Source organism: Gopherus flavomarginatus, chromosome 4, assembly GCF_025201925.1.
Source record: "Gopherus flavomarginatus isolate rGopFla2 chromosome 4, rGopFla2.mat.asm, whole genome shotgun sequence".
Taxonomy (NCBI): Eukaryota; Metazoa; Chordata; order Testudines; family Testudinidae; genus Gopherus; species Gopherus flavomarginatus.
In genome coordinates this window covers 210990646-211010993 of record NC_066620.1, presented here as the reverse complement: position 1 = coordinate 211010993, position 20348 = coordinate 210990646, and the positions used below count along the sequence as shown (strand labels likewise).

The window sequence follows — 20348 nt, the reverse complement described above, 5'->3', positions numbered from 1 at the left end:
GATCTGATCTCGCTGCCACCATCCAGAAATTCCAGAGTCTGGCTCACTCTGGTCTCCCCAAAACCTTCCCTGGGGGACCCCAAGACTCAGATGCCCTGAGTCTCACTACAAAGGGAAATAACCCACTTCCTTTCCCCCTCTTTACCTCCTCCCAGATTTCCCCGCCCTGGGTACTCTAGGATATTCCCTGCTTCAAGTCCTTGAAACACAAGTACCGAGAGATCAAATCTCTCTCTCCCCTCACCCAGAGGGTATGCAAAGTCAGGCTTAGTAAATCTAACACAAAGAGATTTTCCCCCTCCCTTCGTTCCTTAGTCTTAACCAGTGAAAAAACTCAAACAGGTCTTAAAAAGAAAGCTTTATATAAAAAGAAAGAAAAAAGACATAAAAATGGTCTCTGTATCAAGGTGACAATATACAGGGTCAATTGCTTAAAAGAAAAAATGAATAAACAGCCTTATCCAAAAAGAATACAATTTAAAACATTCCAGCAACTACACACATGTAAATACAAAAAAAACAATATAAACCTATTGTCTTACTATCCTTGTACTTACAACTTGGAAACAGAAGATTAGAAAGCCTGGAGATAGAGAGATCACTCTCAGAGCCGAGAGGGCCACCGAACCAAGACAAAGAACACCCACCCAAAATCTTCCCTCCCTTGACATTTGAAAAATCTTGTTTTCTGATTGGTCCTCTGGTCAGGTGTTTGGTTCTCTTTGCTAACCCTTTACAGGTAAAAGAACATTAACCCTTAGCTATCTGTTTATGACACGCCCCCCCAAATCGCAGACAGTGGGGAATCTCACTGGCGGCGATTTCTTCCTAGAACTCTAAAATAAACAGAGTAATACAGCACATGCACCTTTACATATACTACTAAGTATATAACTAACAGACTTGTACATTTTAAGAACACTTTTTAACTACTGGATTCTGGGAAACTCTCACGGGAGAGAGCATCAGCTACTTTGTTAGAAGCTCCTGAAATGTGCTGAATTTCAAAATCAAAATCTTGGAGAGCTAAACTCCAACGAAGAAGTTTCTTGTTGTTCCCCTTGGCAGTATGAAGCCAATTTAGCACAGCATGGTCAGTTTGTAGCTGGAACCGCCGTCCCCAAACATATGGGCGTAGCTTTTCCAGGGCGTACACAATGGCATAGCATTCCTTTTCACTGACTGACCAGAGACTTTCCCTCTCAGACAGTTTCTTGCTGAGAAACACGACAGGATGGAAGTTGTGATCCGTTGCTTCCTGCATGAGAACTGCTCCTATACCACGCTCAGATGCATCTGTGGTTACTAGGAATGGCTTGTCAAAGTCCGGGGCCATTAGCACAGGGTCAGACATGAGCGTTGCCTTAAGTTGGGTAAAGGCCTTTTGACACTCATCAGTCCACTTAACTGCATTTGGCTGGGTCTTTTTGGTCAGGTGGGTCAGTGGGGCAGCGATTTGGCTGTAGTGTGGTACAAATCGCCTGTAGTACCTGGCCAAGCTTAAGAAGGATTGGACCTGTTTCTTTGACTTTGGGACAGGCCACTTTTGGATAGCATCCACCTTGGCCTGTAGGGGGTTTATGGTTCCTCGACCCACCTGGTGTCCCAGGTAAGTTACTATGTTTTGGCCTATTTGACACTTTTTGGCCTTAACAGTTAGTCCGGCCTGCCTGATGCGCTCAAAGACCTTTTCCAGGTGTTCTAGGTGTTCGGGCCAGGAGTCAGAAAAGATGGCCACATCATCGAGGTAGGCAACTGCATATTCGCCCAGTCCTGCTAGTAGACCATCTACCAGCCTCTGGAAGGTGGCGGGTGCATTTCGCAGCCCGAAAGGAAGTACATTAAATTCATACATCCCCGCATGGGTGATGAATGCTGACCTTTCCTTGGAAGGTTCGTCTAGCGGTACTTGCCAGTACCCCTTGGTTAAGTCTATTGTAGATATGAATTGGGCACGTCCCAACTTTTGCAATAGCTCATCGGTGCATGGCATTGGATAGTTGTCTGGACGAGTTACCGCATTTAGCTTACGGTAGTCCACGCAAAAGCGTATTCCCCCATCTGGTTTGGGTACCAGAACCACTGGAGATGCCCATGCACTGGTAGATGAGCGGATTATACCCATTTGTAGCATGTTCTGGATCTCCTGTTCTATAGCAGCTTGGGCATGAGGAGACACTCGGTAGGGTGGTGTTCTAATGGGGTGAGCATTACCTGTGTCAATGGAGTGGTATGCCCGTTCAGTCCGTCCTGGGGTGGCTGAGAACAATGGGGCGAAGCTAGTGCACAGCTCCTTGATTTGTTGTCGCTGCAGATGTTCCAGGGTGGTTGAGAGGTTCACTTCTTCCATGCCACCATCTTTTTTCCTTCGTAGTAGACACCTTCAGGCCACTCAGCATCATCTCCCTGGACTGTAAGCTGACAAACCTGTAAGTCTCTGGAATAGAAAGGCTTGAGAGAATTAACATGGTACACTCTGGGTTTTAGAGAGGAAGTGGGAAATGCTATGAGGTAGTTAACAGCTCCCAGGCGCTCTTGGACCGTGAATGGCCCTTCCCATGATGCTTCCATCTTATGGGCCTGTTGCGCCTTCAAGACCATAACCTGGTCTCCTACCTTGAAGGAACATTCTCTGGTATGTTTGTCATACCAGGCCTTTTGCTCTTCCTGAGCATCCTTTAGGTTCTCTTTAGCAAGCGCTAAAGAGTGTCGGAGGGTGCTTTGTAGGTTGCTTACAAAGTCCAGAATGTTAGTTCCTGGAGAAGGCGTAAACCCCTCCCTTTGCTGCTTCACCAACTGTCCCAATTATTGGAGTGTTCATTGACGAATTTACGTATCATGGCCCCCAGAGTTCCATTAAACCTTTCCACCAGGCCATTGGTTTGATGGTGGTACGGGGTGGCAATCAAGTGATTCACCCCATGAGTTTCCCGCAGTTCTTTCATGGTCCCTGCCAGGAAATTAGATCCTGAATCTGTAAGGATGTCTGAGGGCCAACCTACCCTGGCAAAAATGTCAGTTAGGGCCTGGCACACAGCTTTAGCCCTGGTGCTGCCTAGAGCTACTGCTTCCGGCCATCGGGTAGCAAAGTCCACGAAAGTCAGTATGTATTGCTTTCCTCTGGGTGTCTTTTTTGGGAAAGGACCCAGAATATCCACAGCTACTCGCTGAAATGGGACCTCAATTATGGGGAGTGGCTGGAGAGGGGCCTTGACCTGGTCTTGGGGCTTTTCCACTCTTTGGCATACCTCACAAGACCGGACATACTTGGCAACGTCCTTGCCCATCCCCTCCCAGTGGAAGGACTTCCCCAACCGGTCTTTGGTTCCGTTCACCCCAGCATGGCCACTAGGATGATCATGGGCTAAGCTTAGGAGCTTTTCCCGGTACTTAGCTGGAACCACTAACTGTTTTTGTGGATGCCAGTCTTCCTGGTGTCCACCAGAAATAATTTTCTTGTATAAAAGTCCTTGTTCTACAACAAACCAGGATCGATTAGAAGAGCTGAGAGGCGGTGGGGTGCTCCGTGCCGCCACCCAAGCTTTCTGAAGGCTGTCATCTGCTTCCTGCTCAGTCTGGAATTGTTCCCTTGAAGCTGGAGACACCAGTTCTTTCTTAGACTGTGGACTTGGGCTTGGTCCCTCTGGAAGCGATGTAGGTGATGGGGTTGTTTCCGTTGCTGGTGAACCGCTCTCCGCTGGTGCACCAGGGGGTATTTCAGGCTCTGGCTGAGCCTTTTGGGTGTGGTTGTCTGCTGCTTCTGCCAGTTCAGGCTCGATGGCGCCCTCTGGCGTTGGGGTTGAAAATGGATTTGCAAGCGCTGGTATCAGTGCTGGCAACGGTTCTGGTGCTGGCTGTTTTTCCAGTTCCTGGTCTGGGACTGGAGTCACTGTGGCTGTTTCAGTTGTTGGCATGGGATCCAGGTCCACTACCCCTGTCTGGGTCTCTGGTAACACAGACGGGGCCTCAGTGGGACGGCTCAGGAACAGAAATGGGTCTGGAAGCTTGCCTGGTTTGGCTACGTGTAACCATTCCCACTCTCTTGGCCCGCTTCACCTGGTTGGCCAAATCTTCCCCCAGTAGCATGGGGATGGAATAATTGTCATAGAGTGCAAAAGTCCACCTTCCTGACCAGCCTTTGTACTGGACAGGCAGTTCAGCTGTAGGCAAGTCTACAGCTTGTGACATGAAGGGGTAAATTGTCACTTGGGCCTTTGGGTTGATGAATTTGGGGTCGACGAAGGATTGGTGGATAGCTGACACTTGTGCCCCCATGTCTCTCCACGCAGTAACCTTCTTTCCGCCCACTCTCAAAATTTCCCTTCGCTCCAAGGGTATTTGAGAGGCATCTGGGCCTGGGGATCTTTGGTGTAATGAACTGCACTCGGTTGGGGTTCTTTGGGCAGTTGGCCTTGATATGTCCCAGTTCATTACACTTAAAGCATCTTCCAGCTGACTGCTCACTGAGTCGAGGTGGGTTACTGGAGACTGGTGAGGTGGAAGAATAGGGCATCTGTGGCTTTCCTTGGGTTGTAGGTGGGGTCTTTGGCTGCCCTCGGTTGTAGGGTTTATTGTCGGTGGGCCCTCTGGGGTATTCGTTCCCCTTGACAGTAGCTTTTTTCTTTTCTGCCACTTCCATCCATTTGGCTCCAATCTCCCCCGCCTCGATTACCGTTTTGGGTTTCCCATCTAGGATGTACCTCTCTATTTCCTCAGGAATACCATCTAAGAACTGCTCCACTTGAATCAGGAGGTGTAGCTCGTCCAGATTGTTAACCTTTGTTCCTGATATCCAGGCTTCATAAGTCTTTGCAATGTGGTAGTCATGTCGGGGGAATGACACATCTGGTTTCCATTTTTGGTTTCTGAACCGCCGGCGGGCCTGTTCAGGTGTTATCCCCATTCTGTATCTGGCCTTGGTTTGAAAAAGTTTATAGTCATTCGTTTTCTCCTTAGGCATTTCAGTCACCACCTCTGCTAAGGGTCCACTGAGCAGTGGCCTCAATTCTACCATGTACTGGTCTTCAGAGATGCTGTACCCAAGGCAGGCTCTTTCAAAATTTTCTAAGAAGGCCTCAGTGTCATCACCTGCCTTGTAGTGGGAAATTTCTTGTGATGTGGAACAATCATTGGCGAAGGGTTGTTGGGATTGACTGTGTTCTGTTGCTTAGCCTTTTCTAATTCCAGGGCCTGTTTTCCCACAACAAAGGTGAGGGTGTGTGTGAACGAAGAAACTTTTAATAAGAGGTATAGGAGATTAAGAAACATGAGAGTGTGCACCCAAGCCTAGGGAAAACTGAAAATTCAAAAGGAAAAGACTATATCACCCTGATTTGTACTTTCCAGAGAAAGACCAGATTAGACTTGACTCTGTCTAAACCAATGGAAAGACTGCATGCCATCTGTTGCAAACTTGGAAGCAACATTAAAAAAAAATACTGTAACAAAATGTGCAGCTAACCGTTCGCTTTGAGGATATCTTTTCCGTAGAACTAGTGGCTTGACCATAGGCTGCAAGCAACAAGATGATCACTTTTAAAAAATCGGTTTCACCAAACCCATACGATGAGTGGTCGACTCTACATTGTAACAGCTTAGCCAAAGCCATACCTACTAACATGCAAACCTAAGCAGATTTTTACTATGACAGTGTTGCAGGACTGAGGAACAAATCTAAGCACAAAGCAAAAGCTAGTTAAACCCTCTGTTCTGGCTTGCAGTTGAAACAGATGAAATTACAGAAATTGCATCCATTTGTCTCAGTTGCTACTCATGAATTTGTGGCAATGGCAGATCTGCGTTTGTTGAAAGTTCATGAATAATCTGGGCCTCAAATAATAACTCTTTTCTCCCCGAATACTGAGAACTAACAAAGACGTCTTGGTGCCCCCCCCACCCCCTTTTAGCTGCTTATTTTTATTCCACTCATGATATACATTATAAATTAAATTATCCAGCTTAGAGACCACTTGTGCCTGCAGATAGTGAGTGTGGGGTGAGGGTGGAGGCAGAGTGAGAGCCCCTGGCTTCAGCAGTGTTATGGAGCATGCTCAGTACAAGCCAAGCAGCATATCTGCGGGGGAGGGAGAGGGGCCTGTGATTCCCCCCCCGCCCCCCCATTGTCTATGCTCCAGCTCTGGTTTCCCCTGGGGACTTATTCTCTGAGCAGAGCAGAAGTAGCAATAACACTTATCTCTTCTATAGCATCTTTCCTTCAAGGATGCTTCACAAACATTAATTCAGTCTTGCAACATCGCTGTCAGATTGCTGTTTTCTCCATTTGATGTTGGGGAATCTGACGTTCAGGAACTCGATCATGATTGCAAAGTAAATGAGTAGTAGAGCTGAGAATAGATTCCTGATTTGCAGGTTCTATAAACCGCTAGACTCTGCTCCCTTATTTTTCAGGTTAAAATATGTGAGTGAAATCCAAATCAACTGCAAAACTCCCATTGATTTAGATGGAGCTAGGATTTCACCTGTGGAGCTGAATCTTGCATTGCCGTGCACCATTTATGCCAGTGCAAAGTGGGTATAAAATGCCACTGAATCAGAATTCTGCTTTCTTCTCCTTTCATAAAATGCCTTTACCTCAAGAGAATTCTAAGAGTCTTATTGATTGTTTATAAAGCTCTTTGAAGGTGAACAGTGCTATGTATATACAGGCTCAGTTCTCATTAATTTTATGGCTCGAAGTGTTGGGGGGAAGAGAAGGTTACGACTGAGTTTACATATACAGGGCCAGAGCCTCAGCTGGTATAAATCAGCATTGCTCCATTGATTTCAACACAGCAACACTGAATTACTCCACCAGAGTAGCTGGCCAATGGTACTTTCTTTCTTGGCTGCCCCAATAAGCCTCATCGCTGTTACTTTATGAGGTTCCCTGTTTTATTGACATCCTGCCATGGAACACATCAAGTTAAATCCAGTTTTATGTTTTGGCTCCAGCATTTCTCGGTGCTTTCCATTTTGCTGGATTTAACTGATCCCACTGGCATCTTTTTATGATGTATTCTATTCAGCTTCTTCCACTGCCTTAAGTACAGCAATAATCTAGGAATCCAACTTTTATTTAAAAAAACAAAAAAAACCTGTAGGACATAAAGCTTGTAGCTTCCTTGACTATCTTCTGTAAGTGACAAAGAGGAGGACTTCTTGTGGAGTCTAAATCCAGTCAAATTAAACCTTAGTCATAATATTTTCTGTGGAATGTCATTGTGTATGTATCATTAGCCAGAGAGGGCAAATACTTTGTTCTCACTCAGTTGGGAGATGTTTTCAGTTATGATTATGTTGTCACAGTGCCACCTGTCAGAAGATCTCAGAGCACTTTATCAATGCTTATGAATTAAGATAATTCCTTAAGGAATTAGGGAAGTAAATTTAGTTCCATTCCACAGATGGGAAAACTGAGGCACAGAGGTGCCATGATTTTCCTGTAGCCAGGTAGCAAGTCAGTGGGATTAGAGTTCCTGGCTCCCAAGATTGTGCTTTTCCCACTTGAGCGTACTCCTCCCTCCTCCCAAATACACTGAGATAAAAGCTCATTTCCTTTTTCATCCTTTTATTTGGCTCCCCACCTTGTCAACCTTTGTTTTGGGGAACTTCCTCCACTAATAGCTCCAGTGCTTGGCTCTGATTCAGCCTTTAAGATCACTTGATTGCTCTCCATTTAATTGCTGCCCACAGCATTCCTAATAGTAGCAATTTAACTGACTAGTAGCTTTGTCAAATTCACTCAGCTGGCTGGGAGAGTTGTAAGCAGCAGCAGAGGCAGTGGATCTGCCTGTCTGTTTGCAGACTCTCAAAGACAGACAGCACTGCATTGATTCATATTCAGAAGGTTATCTTTGCAACCCTATAGCCTAACTCAGTAGTTCTCAACCAGGGGTACATGTACCCCAGAGGGTACACAGAGGTCTTCTGTGGGTACATCAGCTAAACTAGATATTTTCCCACTTTTACAACAGACTACATAAAATGCCCCCATGAATTCAGTGCAAACTAAAATTTCATACAGCCAGTGACTTATTTATACCGCTCTATATATTTATCTTACACTGAAAGGTAAATACAATATTTATATTCCAATTGATTTATTTTATAATTACACGGGAAGAATGAGAGAGTCAGCAATTTTGCAGTAATAGAATGCTGTGACACTTTCTTGTATTTTTATGCCTGATTTTTTAAGCAAGTGGTTTTTAAGTGAGGTGAAACTTGGGAAATATTCAAGACAAATCAGACTCCTGAAAGGGGGACAGTAGTCTGGGAAGGTTGAGAGCCACTGGCCTGACTTTTATTTTATTAAATGGAAGTTTCAGTTTTGCAGAAATGATGGCTTAGCCCACGGGTGGCCAACCTGGGGCTCTGGAGCCACATGCGGCTCTCCAGCAGTTAAAATGCCGCTCCTTGTATAGGCACCGACTCCGGGGCTGGAGCTACAGGCAGCAACTTTCCAATGTGCTGGGGGTGCTCACTGCTCAGCCCCTGGCTCTGCCACAGGCCCTGCCCCCACTCCACCACTTCCTGCCCCATCCCTTGAGCTGGCCGTGCCCTCGTTCCTCCCCCTCCAAGCCTCCTGCATGCCACAAAACAGCTGATTGGGAGGGAGGCGAGGCACTGAACGGTGGGGCTGCCAGTGTGCAGGAGGTGCTGGGAGCAGGATGGGGGAGCTGATGTGGGGGGCGGCTGACATATTATTGTGGCTCTTTGACAATGTACATTGGTTAATTCTGGCTCGTTCTCAGGCTCAGGTTGTCCACCCCTGGCTTAGCCTTATGTCACTAGGAAATGCTTCTGAATACTATTAGGCCCCAGAGTTTTGGACAGTAGATAGAGATACTTGTTGCTTTTTCTGTGTGAAGAGACAAGCATGGCCCTCTGGGAAATCAAAGCTGCAAACACAGTTGTCAGTCTTGACACCATGACCACGATTTCCCATGCTACATAGGTGCAAGGCCACATTTTAGAAAATCACATGCAAATATAATTGCTTTAGAATAAGCACTATAGATATTTTGAATGTTGCTGTGCACGGGATAGCTCAGTGGTTTGAGCATTGGCCTGCTAAACCCAGGATTGTGAGTTCAGTCCTTGAGGGGGTAAAAATCAGTACTTGGTCCTGCTAGTGAAGGCAGGGGGCTGGACTTGATGACCTTTCGGGGTCCCTTCCAGTTCTATGAGATAGGCATATCTCCATTATTTATGTATTTATATTTATTTATTTAAATACATTAGCAGACAGATAATTCACTCTGTATCACAGAAGGAACTAAAAATATTTAAGGAGAATTTTTCACAATACAAAATGCATTCCAGTTTGGCTTTTGTCTGTTTTTTTCTCTCTGTCTATTTACAACTATAGTCTGTTTCACCATAGTACACTTCTCCCCCGATATAATGCTGCCCAATATAACATGAATTCGGATATAAGGCTGTCATAAACAGATAGCTAAGAGTTAATGTCTCTTTCACCTGTAAAGGGTTAACAAACAGTGACCTGCAACACCTGACCAGAGGACCAATCAGGAGACAAAATACTTTCAAATCTGGGTGGAGGGAAGTTTGGGTGTGAGTTCTTTGTTCTTGGGTTCTTCTCTCGGAGGGTCTGAGAGAGACCAGACATTACTACAGGCTCTCTAAGTTTCTTTTCATATAGTAAGTAAAAAAGGTGGTTTAGGCTTTTTAATTGTTTTACTCTATTTGCATTTGTGGATCTGGCTGGTTAACTTTTATATGTGTAGTTGCTGGGAATATTCTGATTTGTATTGGTACTGCGGGGGGAAAGTCTCTTTCTGGTGTCTGTAAGCTATAGAACCCTGTAATAGTTACATCTTGAAGTTACAGAGATAATTCTTTACTTTTCCTTTCTTTTATTAAAAGATTTCTTTTTAGAGAACCTGATTGATTTTTTTTTTTTTGTTTCCCTTGTGTTATTCCAGGGGATTGGGATAACTCATCAGGACAGGTGGGGGAGATGGGAGGAGGGAGTGATAAAATCTCTCTCTGTTTTCCTTGAATCTGTTTGCCTCTTTGTGGAAGGGAAGGAAAATGCTTCTCTGTATGGTGATTTAAGAGGTTAGAGCAGTATCTCAGGATAGCCCAGGGAGGGAAGTTCTGGGAGGGGGAAAGGTGGGGGAATGGTTTATTTCTCCTTGTTTTAAGAACCCAAGGGATCTGGGTTCTTGGGGTCCCCAGGGAAGGTTGGGGAGGTCAGAGTGCCCCAAAACACTATATTTTTGGGTGGTGGCAGCCTATCAGATCTAAGCTGGTAATTAAGCTTAGGGAAATTCATGCCAGTATCTCATTTTCTGGACTCTAAGGTTCAGATTTGAGAAAGAATGTTATGACAAACGTGGTAAAGAAGTGCTCCGGGGGGGGCGGGGCTGCGCACTCCGGTGGATCAAAGCAAGTTCAATATAACACGGTTTCACCTGTAAGGCAATAAGATTTTTTGGCTCCCGAGGACAGTGTTATATCGGGGTAGAGATGTATTTGATCTGTAATCGGTAATGAATTATTTCCTCAAAGCAACCCTGTGCGGAAGGGTAGTGTTGTCCCAGTTTTACAGGTGGGGACCTGAGGCACAGGGTAAATTAAATGATTTGCCCAAGGTCACACAGGAAGTCGGTAACTGAGCAAGATGTTGAATCCACGTCTCCTGATGTATTGGTTCTCAGGGTACCAAGGACTGAGAGTCACCTTGCTATGCCCCTGTCTCTGGGGCAAGGGAGTCCTGCTTGTGCTTAACTGGATGTCAGCTCCTTGATGCCACCCGCCTGTGGGCCACCCAGGCACTCTCCTCTGTGCTGTGCCAGCCCTTACTTTGCCTTGCAGGTTAACAGTCGGTGCACCTCAGTCCCTGAGCCCTTTTGAAGCGTTCACCTGTAGTGTCCAGCTCCTTCTCTGCTGAATGCTTACAGAAATACCAGGTCTGCTGCTCCTAAGGGAATAGTGTAATATGACTATTAGTGTGATATGACTCAGGATCAGCACGCAGCTTAATATCACAGCACTCAGATATATTTACAGTGAAAACACCGTCCATAAGTTTATTACCAAAGATTTAAGAAATAGAGAGTAAAGATAATAGAAACAGCAGGTTTAATATAGGCAAGCCACTCATCCGGTGTCAAATTGGACAGTTCTGCTTTTCTAGGGTTTGTCCCCGTCTTGTACTCAGACAAAACCGAATGTGGTTTTGTCTGGTATCAGATGGGAGGATGCCCTTTTGAAGAGCATGCTGCCCTGCCCCCGCCAGCATGCCCTTGCGTGCAAGTTCACGCTGGCAGTGGCAAAGTGGTGCACTCTTAAAAATGGCATCCGTTCCCCCGAGCAGCATGACCTTGCACGTATGATGCATATGAGGTCATGCTGGTGGAGGTGGGGTCACCCCCGCTGGGGCAGGTTCTCACCGTTCCCAGAAGTACTGTAATGTCTGGTATTCTGGGAATGTGAGTGGCTAATAGGATGCTAATATAAAACAAAATTCTAACTTGCTTTCTAGAGATTAACCTTAACAGGTTAACCTCCAGTCTAAGTACATTTATCTCACCTCACATGTCTTCTGCAGTGTTTTCCACCAAGCCTGGTTGAGATCCTACAAATGCACTCTCTGTTTATTTCCTACATGCAGGATAAAGGAGTGTCTTCCTTGCCTTTTCTTTATAGCCCCCAAAGTACTTTTTTTGGCCCCAGAGTCAGGCTAACCGCCCTTAGGTTATTCTCCAGAGTGCTGATTTCACATTCCCCCATTGGTTTTGTATGTAAGTGGAGTTTCCATTGTATTGGCTTACAATTAGGGCTGTCAAGCAATTAAGAAAATTAATCATGATTAATTGTGCAATTAAACAATAATAGAATACTGTTTAAGTATTTTTGGATGTTTTCTACAATTTCAGATGTATTGATTTCAATTATAACACAGAATACAAAGTGTACAGTGCTCGTTTTATATTTATATATATTTTTATTACAAATATTTGCACTGTAAAAAACAAAAGAAATAGTATATTTCAATTCACCTAATACAAGTACTGTAGTGCAATCTCTTTATCATGAAAGTTGAAATTACAAGTGTAGAATTATGTACAAAAAACCCCTGCATTCAAAAATAAAACAATGTAAAACTTTAGAGCCTACAAGTCCACTCAGTCCTACTTCTTGTTCAGCCAATCGCTCAGACAAACAAGTTTGTTTAAATTTGCAGAAGATAATGCTGTCTGCTTCCTGTTTACAATGTCACCTGAAAGTGAGAACAGGCATTCAGATGACGCTGTTGTAGCTGGCGTCGCAAGATATTTACATGCCAGATGTGCTAAAGATTCATATGCCCCATGATGCTTCAACCACCATTCCAGAGGACATGCGTCCATGCTGATGATGGGTTCTGCTCAATAACAGTCCAAAGCAGTGCGGAGCGACACATGTTCATTTTCATCATCTGAGTCAGATGGCACCAGCAGAAGGTTGATTTTCTTTTTTCGTGGTTTGGGTTCTGTAGTTTCTGCATCAGAGTGTTGCTCTTTTAAGACTTCTGAAAGCATGCTCCACATTTCATTTCTCTCAGATTTTGGAAGGCGCTTCAGATTCTGAAACCTTGGATCGAGTGCTGTAGCTATCTTTAGAAATTTCACATTGGTGCCTTCTTTGCATTTTGTCAAATTTGCAGTGAAAGTGATTTTAAAACGAACAACATGTGCTGGGTAATCATCTGAGGCAGCTATAACATGAAATACATGGCAGAATGCGGGTAAACCAGAGCAGGAGACCTACAATTCTCCCGCATGGAGTTCAGTCACAAATTTAATTAATGCATTATTTTTTTAACAAGAGCCATCAGCATGGAAGCAAGTCCTCTGGAATAGTGGCTGAAGCATAAAGAGGTATATGAATCTTCAGCGCATCTGGCACATAAATATCTTGCAACGCCAACTACAACAGTGCCATGTGAATATCTGTTCTCACTTTCAGGTGACGTTGTAATTAAGAAGTGGGCAGCATTATCTCCCGGAAATGTAAACAAACTTGTTTCTCTTAGCAATTGGCTGAACAAGAAATAGGACAGAGTGGACGTGTAGGCTCTAAAGTTTTATATTGTTTTGCTTTTGAGCGCAGTTTTCTTTTGTTCATAATTCTACATTTCTAAGTTGCACTTTCACGATAAAGAGATTGTGCTACAGTACTTGTATGAGGTGAATCGAAAAATACTATTTATTTTTATCATTTACATGAAAATATTTGTAATAAAAAATAATATAAAGTGAGCATTGTACACTTTGTATTCTGTGTTGTAATTGAAATAGATACACACCTCTACCCTGATATAATGCGACCTGATATAACATGAATTCAGATATAACGCGGTAAAGCTGCGCTCTGGGGAGCAAGCCTGCTTTACAGTGTTATATCCAGCAGCGGGGCTCGGGCAGCAATTTAAAGGGCCCGGGGCTACCTGCAGTGGCTGGCGCCTGGGGCTCTTTTAATCACTGTCAAAGCCCTGCTGCTGCTACCCCGGGGCTCTGACAGCGGGTCTTGGGTGGCATTTTAAAGGGCCTGAGGCTCCAGCTGCTGCGGGGAGCCCTGGGCCCTTTAAATCACCGTCGTAGCCCTGCCGCTGCTACCCTGCCGCTACCCTGATATCACGCGGTAAGATTTTTTGGCTCCTGAGGACCAGGGTAGAGGTATATCGGGGTAGAAGTGTAGTTGAAAATGTAGAAAAACATCAAAAATTTGTAATACGTTTCAATTTGTATTCTATTGTTTAACAGTGTGATTAATCACGATTAATTTATTTGAGTTTAATTCGTGGGAGTTAACTGCGATTAATCTACTTACAGTGTTTAATTTACATGTCTACAGAGAGACAGGTGAATACACCTCTTTGTCAACTCTGCCTTGATACAGACCTAAGGAACTTATTTTCAGTATAGCTATGTGCCTCCTTAGCTAATATCGCCATAGATTTCAGAACAATGTTAATGATCAGCTTTTGTTTAAGACCTCACATGATATTCTTTGGTGAACAAGATTGTACAGACCAAGATCAGGATATTCTTGTAGTTGATGTTGAGGGGTCTAAGGGGTCATGCCTGAATCTTAGGTCCAGTCTTCTGTCCATTAGAACCGGGGGGGGAGGGGAGTGTTTCCCACTATTAACCCTTCTTGAGGAAAATTATTACTTTTAATTATTACATACATATAAAGTGTAACATTGTAAATAAACAATGTAGGTTTCCTTTACATTTTAATGTAAACAATTGTAATGATAGAAATACCTAGCAATATGCATGCAAATAAATGCTTCAAGATCTTTCAAACCAAACAGTTCTAGTAAAACTACACTTTAAAAATACGTTGAGAGAGCAAAATGTGGTGTTCAGACAGGGAAAACACTGTGTCTAAATGTACAGTGTACAAAATTGAACAATAAGCAACACAACATAACAAAATTGTTAAGTAACATCATGGTGTTGATTTTAAAACAAAATAGTTGTCCAACTTTGAACACTACATTGTTTTAATTTTTTTAGTGTAAAATCTGAATTTCTGTGCTGTGTAAGTAAAGACCCAACCCTATTGTCTTCTAATTAGAAAAGAATAAAATATTGTAATTAAAAATCCAAAATAACAATTATAACACACTGAGGCAATGGGTACTCATCCGATCTGGTAAAGGGGAATCCAGACTTCAGGTACGTGTTATCATATTTTCTTACCACTTTCTTTCTTTTTTTTTTGTCTGGCTCATTTTATGTAGCTGTAGATGGTCCGGGACTTCCATTATCTTCTCCACCAGTGCACTCTTTTCGTTTTTTAAAAATAAATCGATCCATGTCAGATTTGAAATACAGCTTGCTGTTTTTTACAATTGTAAATGGAGGACTGTGTCTGTGTTGCTAGGTTACCTTGCAGTGAAATGCACCGTTGTACTCACGAGAATTAAACTTGACATACTGCAGCTTATTTCTTTAAAAGAAGTTTTTTCTATACTCTGACATATACAGCTCAAAACATTACATTTTTGTAGCTTTTTGCTTAGATTACACGAGTCACGTGGAGTTAAAAGTTTACTAAGAGCTTAACTGGAGAATGCAGTTGTGCCAGTGGACCACCTGGGACTGTGTCATGGCCTGCCTTTAGGCTGCGGCCCACCGTTTGGGAGCCCCTGCAGTAGAGAACCCTTCAGTCCTGCAAGGTGCTGAGGGCTCTCAAATTTCGCCAAGTTCACTGGAATTTGAGGTGATTGCAACCTCACAGCATTGGGTCTTGTGGCCCCCTCCAGCAAAGCATTGACTTCAGTGGGATTCCTCACATGCTTTACATTACATGTGTGCTTAAGTGCTCTGTGGGATTGGGGCCTAAATTAGCAGTTTTCAGTCACTATAAATCATGTTCCAGGTTAAATACTGCAGAATACTTAAATTAAATGACGTGCTTCGGTAGGAGGTGGTAGTACTCAAGCTGTATGCTTTGACAGAGCGTGTGGATGTTTTGGTAGCAATACGTCAAAATAAAATGAACGTCAGCTTGTTGTCTGAACTGCATTAGACAGCAGTGCTTTAAGCTGAACAAACAGCTTGAACGAGTTGAACAAGAGCTGGGCTGCTCTTTCCTACCAACAGTTACCAAATGCCTCTCTATTTATAACTTAGCCATCTGCGGTAGGGTGGAGTTTGGGGGTTGGGGAGTTACTCGAATGTCCCCTATGGACATTCCTTCAAGGGTATGTCTGGAGAACTTCAAAGTGTGTGTTTTGAGGGAGGAGGGGAAAGGAGAAGTCTGGTCTGCACTGACGCACAGAATTTAAGGGAACTATAAGAAATAGAGCAGGCCCTTAGAGTGGTGGGCTCACTGAAGCGAACTAGCCTCAAGCATTGTTCCTTCTCTTTTACTGCTCCAAAAGGCAGCCTCAAGTGTTCAGCAGCACTCAAGTGTTTGGACACTGAGCCCTCTCAAATTGAAGCTTTGCAAGGGTAGGTTGCTTCTTGCTGCTGTCAGTACCACTTCATTAGTGTTTGCTGATATTTCCACGTGTACAACAGTCTGAAAGCTGCTTTGGTTATTTATAATGGAGTTTGAGTGAATTTTTGGTGCGTGATGAAAGATTTTTGGACTGAGAGCTCTGAAGTCCTCTGAAGAGCTCAAATCGACCACAAACCGTTCCCTCCCCTAAGACCTGGGTGAGCATAGCGAAAGGTCCATATCTGGGAGTGAGAAGTAGTTCAGTCTTCATGGTCTAGTGACCGTCAGTCATTTAGCTTCTCTGATACTGCCATGAGGTGGCCAGTTGTGATCGTGTATATTTGTCTACTAATGGTCAGGTGGTAACAACTTTCAGTTGCTAGTGACCTGGTCCCAAGGAGAAAAGCTCTATATTGCATTACCAATCTCCTGAGCCATCTGGTTCCTTACGGCTTACTTCTGACCACCTGTCTAATCCCTTTTTGCTTATTTAATTGTTGCTTCAGTATGGAAATTACCCTTCTAAACATTGTGGCTCTCATTAAGCTAATATCTCAGTGCAGTTATGTAAATACAACAGAATAATGTAGCTTAATGGAGTTATGTAAAATGTAATAAATTGTTAATGACTTGTGCAACAATGTGATTTGATATACTTTTCCTGTAACCCTCAATATTTAGTTTTAAAGTAAAACCTTCTTCACAGACTATTATCTCATGATTTTCCATCTTCAAATCACCAGGTACAGTAGGAGACAGAAGCTTCAATACATATCTGTCTCTCTGTTAACAAGGGAACATTTGTTTCTCTTCCCCACCCATCTTTACTAACAGGAAGTATCCTTTAGCATCCAGGAGTCTTAGCAAAAGCTTTCATATTGTAAACATTCCATGTTTTGTGGACATGATCAGGATTCTCATGTGCAGCATTTCCAATTCCACTTCCTCGCTCTTTGGATTGCAGCCCAAGCTCTGTGTTAGGTGAGGCCATAAATCTGGATTGGAAGCTGAGAGGGGATAGACGGCATTCCATTACACCTGTGGCTCTGAGACATTCCAATTTTCAACGACTTTTTATATTTGTTACTTTTTCCAGCATGGTATAGATATTGTCATTCGGTGTTTCTCTGCCTTCTGGACTTTACTGTGCTGGTTTTTTGGGCAGTGATGACTCTGTGCTATTAAAATACTTAATTTATACGCAGCAAAGAATCCTGTGGCACCTTATAGACTAACAGATGTTTTGGAGCATGAGCTTTCGTGGGTGAATACCCGCTTCGTCAGATGCATTTATCTGACATGCATCTGACGAAGTGGGTATTCACCCACGAAAGCTCATGCTCCAAAACGTCTATTAGTCTATAAGGTGCCACAGGATTCTTTGCTGCTTTTACAGATCCAGACTAACACGGCTACCCCTCTGATACTTAACTTTACACAATATCTTTCCTGCCCCGGGGATCCCTTCACCTACCATTGAAATGTTGCTACATATGCTGCAAAACCTGGCAGCTGTTCTAATAGGGCATACTGTGCCACCACATAGAATGAAGTAAAGAATAACTTGTATCCCCTAACAACTACCATGGGAATTTCAATAGAATGTAATTATCTAAATTAGAATTTGGTCAGACATCAAATTAACACTTCTTTTTTGTGAAGAGTGCCAAGGGATTCTTAATGGCCAGAAATATTCAGGATCTCAGCAGGATCCAGGGTTCAGCAGCACAGTGCTCCCGAGCATCATGCTGAGGCCCTGGTTTCTATAAGCATTGAGGGATGCATATTACCTATTTAGTTCCCTTATCATTTCCTGCAGCACCTTGGGTTTTCTTTAGAGTCTTCCTGTGCAAGTACTGAGCAGCCTGGTTGAAGACTGAGATTTAATACCACAAACAGCCGTTAAGACATCTACCTGCAAACATACCATGAGGTCGTTTAATTCGCACAAATGGTCACGGCCTGGGTGCTATCTCTTCTAAAAGAAGGCAAGTTTTTAAAACACAGAATCAATTAAAATGATAGGAAAGAGACCAACCTACCGGCTATTGTAGTGGAGGGTGTGTGTGTGAAAACTTCGATTGCTGCTGCCTTGAAGAGCAACAAATGCATTTCAGGATTCATCTCAGGCTGTGGGATGGTGACAAGAATCCATAGCACTGACCTGTATCAAATCTTCTAAATAGCCACTCAGAGTAACCTGATGTGCTTTCCAGTGAGGAGGAAATACCAGTACATTAGATGTGAGAAATGCTTAGAAGACTGGCAGTAAATGAGATGGGAGAGATCTGGCCATGGGAAAGGCAGAGAGGTAAAATGGACAGAGTTGGAATACAAGAACAGAGAAGGGGGATACAAACGAGATAGGGTTCATCCCATCAGAAACTGCAACTCTCAATCCCAGGTCCACTTCCAGGCTGACAAGAAAGGTTCCCAGCACGAAGGTCGCTTTTAAATTTAAAACAGACAAACGAACAGAAATGCAATTAGCAAGACCAAAAGATTTGTTTTAGGCTAGAAAAGGTGCTAACGTGTATCATAACCTTAGTCCCAGATTTGGACCTTAGCGTCCAAAATATGGGGGTTAGCATGAAAACCTCCAAGCTTAGTTACCAGCTTGGACCTGGTACCTGCTGCCACCACCCAAAAAATTAGAGTGTTTTGGGGCACTCTGGTCCCCCTGAAAAACCTTCCCTGGGACCCCAAGACCCAAATCCCTTGAGTCTCACAACAAAGGGAAATAATCCTTTTTCCCTTCCCCCCTCCAGGTGCTCCTGGAGAGATACACAGACACAAGCTCTGTGAAACTACACAGAGAGACTCCCCCTCTCTGTTCCCAATCCTGGAAACAAAAAGTACTTTCCTATTCCCCCAGAGGGAATGCAAAATCAGGCTAGCAATCCAACACACAGATCTCCCCTTGATTTCTTCCTCCCACCAATTCCCTGGTGAGTACAGACTCAATTTCCCTGAAGTACAGAAAAACTCCAACAGGTCTTAAAAGAAAGCTTTATATAAAAAGAAAGAAAAATACATACAAATGTTCTCTCTGTATTGAGATGATATAATACAGGGTCAATTGCTTAAAAGAATATTGAATAAACAGCCTTATTCAAAAAGAATACAAATCAAAGCACTCCAGCACTTATATTCATGCAAATACCAAAGAAAAGAAACCATATAACTTACTATCTGATCTCTTTGTCCTTACACTTAGAAACAGAAGACTAGAAAGTAGAAACTGCTTCTCCAAAGCTCAGAGAAAGCAGGCAGACAGACAAAAGACTCAGACACTCAATTCCCTCCACCCAAAGTTGAAAAAATCCGGTTTCCTGATTGGTCCTCTGGTCAGGTGCTTCAGGTGAAAGAGACATTAACCCTTAGCTATCTGTTTATGACAACATGACCCCTGCACTAAATTTTAACACCCTTTTTTTAAATCACTGATGGAACCCTTCACCCAGTTGGGTACAGTTCTGACGTGAAAATCTTGTGAATACTGCTGGGTAAAGGACCAATAGCTTTGAAAGTGGAATGGAGTGCGAGCTGGGGATACTTTCACCATGCCACTATCTTTATTAGAGGTGTACTTGGAATGTTGCTGATGTCCTCTCCCTATGCATGAGGCAGACGAGCAGCAGCTCTATGCTGTGCAGGTCAGAGCAGAGAGAGGTCCATCCGGATGGGTTGGAAGTACTGATGCCTTAATAGGGATAAGAATGGTAAGAGAACTAAATCAGAGCTGCTCTTCCCTACCTGAAATGTACATCATAATCTTGGCAGAACTCAATGAAGGAAAGGAGAGATTTGCCAAGCTGCCTGCTTCTCCTGAAAGCTCACTGTTTTTGTGGGGGTTTGGGAGATCAGTTCTCTATTTCTTTTTCCTTCTCTGCTAAGTCCAGAAAGGAATGTATCAGTTTGGAAATTTCATGAGAGAGAAGCATAGACTGAGCATAGCGTTGTGAGCCAGATTGTAAAACCATTGGGGTAGGGATCATTTTTTGTTTTGTCTGTACAACACCTAGCACAATGTGGACCTATCCCGTGACTGGGGCCCCTAGCTGTTGCGGCAATACAAATAATAAACTCCTACCTTCTGATCCAAGCTCTATCACATCTTCCCTCTGTGGGCTTGAGAAATCTCTCTGCCCACGAAAGCTTATGCCCAAATAAATTTGTTAGTCTCTAAGGTGCCACAAGGACTCTTCGTTGTTTTTGCTGATACAGACTAACATGGCTACAACTCTGAAACTTCTCTGCCTCAGTTTCTCCTTTTATAAAATGCTAGTAGCATCTGTCCACCTCACAGAGATGTCCAGGGGATGGATTGATTGTTTTTGTTAGGCACTTTGAAGATGTCTAGCTTCACCGAGTGGGAA

General features: G+C 43.6%; 1 protein-coding gene across 6 annotated transcripts in view; it reads left to right on the top strand.

The window, feature by feature from the left end:
- The window catches only part of EXTL3 (exostosin like glycosyltransferase 3), a 196404-nt gene that overhangs the window by 13665 nt on the left and 162391 nt on the right, over positions 1-20348 (top strand). Inside the window, exon 1 of one of the 6 annotated variants that reach the window (XM_050948787.1) lies at positions 19671-19691. The exons of the other annotated variants lie outside the window; for them this stretch is intronic. The gene's annotated coding sequence lies outside the window, so the exon portion shown is untranslated. Of the gene's footprint in view, positions 1-19670; positions 19692-20348 lie in introns of those variants that run through there. 6 annotated transcript variants of the gene reach the window in all.